The 3,305-nt window shown below is 39.6% G+C and overlaps 1 pseudogene; it reads left to right on the top strand.

Annotated features, from left to right (window-relative positions):
- Positions 1-479: 479 nt before the first annotated feature.
- On the top strand, positions 480-1,986 carry LOC115720289 (acetylglutamate kinase, chloroplastic-like; annotated as a pseudogene).
- The last annotated feature ends 1,319 nt before the right edge of the window (positions 1,987-3,305 follow it).

Below are 3,305 nucleotides of genomic sequence, written 5' to 3'. Positions count from 1 at the left end.
TCCCGATCTAAACTCATCTCTTAATCTTGAACCCGCAACTTTAATTCTCCCTTTTGTACATCAATTAGAGCTTTTCTCGTAGCCAAGAATGGTCTTCTCCAAATGATGGGAATATTTTCATCTTCCTCCATGTCAAGTATTAAGAAATCAGCAAGAAAGATAAACTTACCAACTTTCACCAAAATATCTTCAATTATACCCCAATGATGAGTTAAAGAATGACCTGCCAGTTGCAATGTTACTACTGTAGGCTTAGCTTCTCCCAATCTTAGTCTTTTAAAAACAAACAAGGGCATTAAGATAATGCTTGCTCACATATCACATAGAGCCTTTGTTTCCATCGAACACCTATCGAGCATGGAATATTGAAACTACCCGGATCTTTAAGCTTGGGTGGTAGTTTCTTTTGCAAGATTGCACTGCACTCTTCAGTAAGTGCCACCATCTCATATTCTTTCAACTTCTTTTTCTTGGATATAATGTCCTTTATGAACTTTAGGTAAGTTGGCGTTTGTTCCAAGGCCTCCGCGAACAGAATGTTAATGTGCAGCTTCTTAAATATTTTAAGAAATTTTGAAAACTATTTGTCCAACTTATTCATGCAGAGTCTTTAAGGATAGGAAATTTTTATATGATGCTCAATGCTTATAACTGGTGTAGCTTCTTTTGCTTGCAGACCTTTAATAGTCTTCTTTTCTTCGTGTGCTAGTGCTGGTGCCTATTGATCCTGGTCTTCATCCACTTATTGCTTAGCCCTTGTCCCCTCATATTCTTTTCCACTTCTCAAGGAAATTGCTTGACACTGCTCTTTTGGATTAATCTTTGTAGGACTGGGCAAGTTACCTTGATTTTGGTTGGTCATTTGAGCAGTTAACTGTCCCACTTGATTCTCCAAGGTTTTAATGGAAGCTCTAGTCTCTAACATGAATTGGAGTAATAAATTAGTTGTAATATTCACACCTCCAGTAGAACTTGGTTGCTGAATAGGCTGTTGTGGAGGCCTATTTCTCTGTTGAAAGAATCGATCCTTACTGAAGTTGAGGCTGGCCAGATGGTTACACTTGAATATACCGAACGACTCCATCGATAGAAGGATAGTCACCAACTCTTGGAAATCCAATGGCTTAAGCTTGCTCCATTGGTAGATTATTCACATCCACCGGGCAAGTGTCATATGTGTGAGGTCCCCCACATAGCTCACAAGTAACTTGAGCCTGCTTTACCTGAGCAGTCATCAACTTAGTCAAGGGTAGTCGCTCCAGGCCTCTGTCGTCAACAACCTCGTCTTACTCTCCTGCGTCTGACTCCGGCCGGTCTTGGTCCACGGAGGCGGACCCGAGATCAATCTCTGGTTCAAACAGCTTAACATCGAGGGTAACTACCACGATGGCCACCGAGTAACCGACGATAAGACAATGGAGATTGTTTCTATGGTCTTGGCCGGAAAAGTGAGTAAAGGCCTAGTGTCTCTGATCAACCAAGCTGGGGTCAAAGCACGGCACTGACGGACGGGTCGTCACGGCTAGGCCAGCTGCCAATGCTGTCAAATTGGCGTTTGTGGGAGAGGTTGTCCAGGTTGATCTGACCATACTCTAGTCCATAGTCAACGACGACCACATTCCGGTGATTACTTCAGTGGCTTCTGATGAATTCGGGCAGCAGTACAATATCAATGCTGACACGCTTGCTGGAGAATTGGCGACCACATTGGGTGGTGAGAAGCTGATTTTGTTGACCGATGTGGTTGGAATTCTAGAAGACAGGGACAACCCCAGTAGCTTAGTGAAGGAGGTTGATATAAGAAGGGTGAAGCAGATGATGGAAGAGGGGAAAATCGGGGGTGGAATGATTCCTAAGGTGAATTGTTGTGTGTGTTCTTTGGCGCAAGGAGTGAGGACGGCGAGTATCATCGATGGAAGATTGCCACACTCGTTATTGCTCGAGATTTTGACTAATGAAGGAGGTGGGACAATGATCACCGGGTAATGTTTCATGATTCAAAAGAAAAATACAAGGAATAAGAGTTTAATTTAGTAGCGGTGACCTATTTGTTTTTTGTTTATTTTATGCTAATATTATGAGTTATTAGTGATGTTTCTGAATTTTTAAAGTATTAATTTTTAAAATATTTTTATTTTATTTGGGACAAGTTTGTACATTAAAAATTATTAACCTAATCTACTATTATGCTTATTAAGCAATGGAGAATATGTGGGATGATGGCACGAATTACCCATTCCGTTTCCACTTTGATTAGGCTAACTAAAAATTATGCAAACTCTTGAAATTTGCCCAAGAGATATGATATGTGTTGTTTGATTTAGTTTTTTGGTATTACATTTTTGAGTTGGATTGGTCTGTGATCCATAGAGCCCTTAGAATTTGGCATTCCTATGAAAATTATGCCTGTAAGTATTAAGAAGAAGAGGTGATTGTTAATTCCATTTTTGGCATATTTAATTGACAAAAATATTTTATTATTCTTTGTATAATTTCGGCTGGTATACTTTAATATGGTTTCCGATTTGGTGTATTCAAACTTGGAAGGAAAGTTGTCTAGCTTTCCTGTTTTTGGAAAAAAGGTAAAAATGGTAAGTTTGGTTACCCATTTCATTTTTATCTAACCAGCTGTGTAATCTGATCTTGTGTTGAGTTTCCCATTTTCTTAGATCAGGTTTCTTGAAGAGAAAACCGGAGATAAACTTTCCTTTTCTATAAAAGGAAAGTTGTAGTTACTGCCCACGATTCTGTAGGTACAGAAACGAAAATTCCTGGACTGATTGAAGAATTATTTTAGGGAAGTTTTTAGTGGGTTGAGGTCTTGTTCAGACCGAATGTAAGCTGTCTATGAGATGTATATTCATTATAAATACATCCTATAGCTGCTAGGTTTTGTTAACTCTTTTATTCACTTTCATATCTTAAGAAAAGAGTGTCTTTGTTATGTAGAGAAGAGTTATTCTACTCTTACTCTGTTTATTTGTTGTTTGTATTGTCTTGAGTCTGTATTCAAGTCTACAACGAAGAAGAACATCAGTGCACCTTCGGGAGAAGGTATTTACAAGCTTTCGGGAGATCGCTTTTGAAGTCTTGCATCGGGAGGATACAAGCACACCTTCGGGAGAAGGGTTTTTACAAGCTTTCGGGAGATTGCTTTTGAAGTCTTGCATCGGGATGATACAAGCACACAACCTTCGGGAGATGGTTGTATAGGCTTTCGGGAGATAGCCTTTAAGCCTTGAATTGGGAGGATTCAAGCACTCTTCAAGGTGATCGAAGGGAGTTCGAGCTCTTGGAGTTTTATC

Source organism: Cannabis sativa, chromosome X (assembly GCF_029168945.1).
Source record: "Cannabis sativa cultivar Pink pepper isolate KNU-18-1 chromosome X, ASM2916894v1, whole genome shotgun sequence".
In the NCBI taxonomy this organism is placed as follows: Eukaryota; Viridiplantae; Streptophyta; class Magnoliopsida; order Rosales; family Cannabaceae; genus Cannabis; species Cannabis sativa.
The sequence above is the reverse complement of the archived record's forward strand: the minus strand, read 5'-3'. Positions and strand labels throughout refer to the sequence as shown.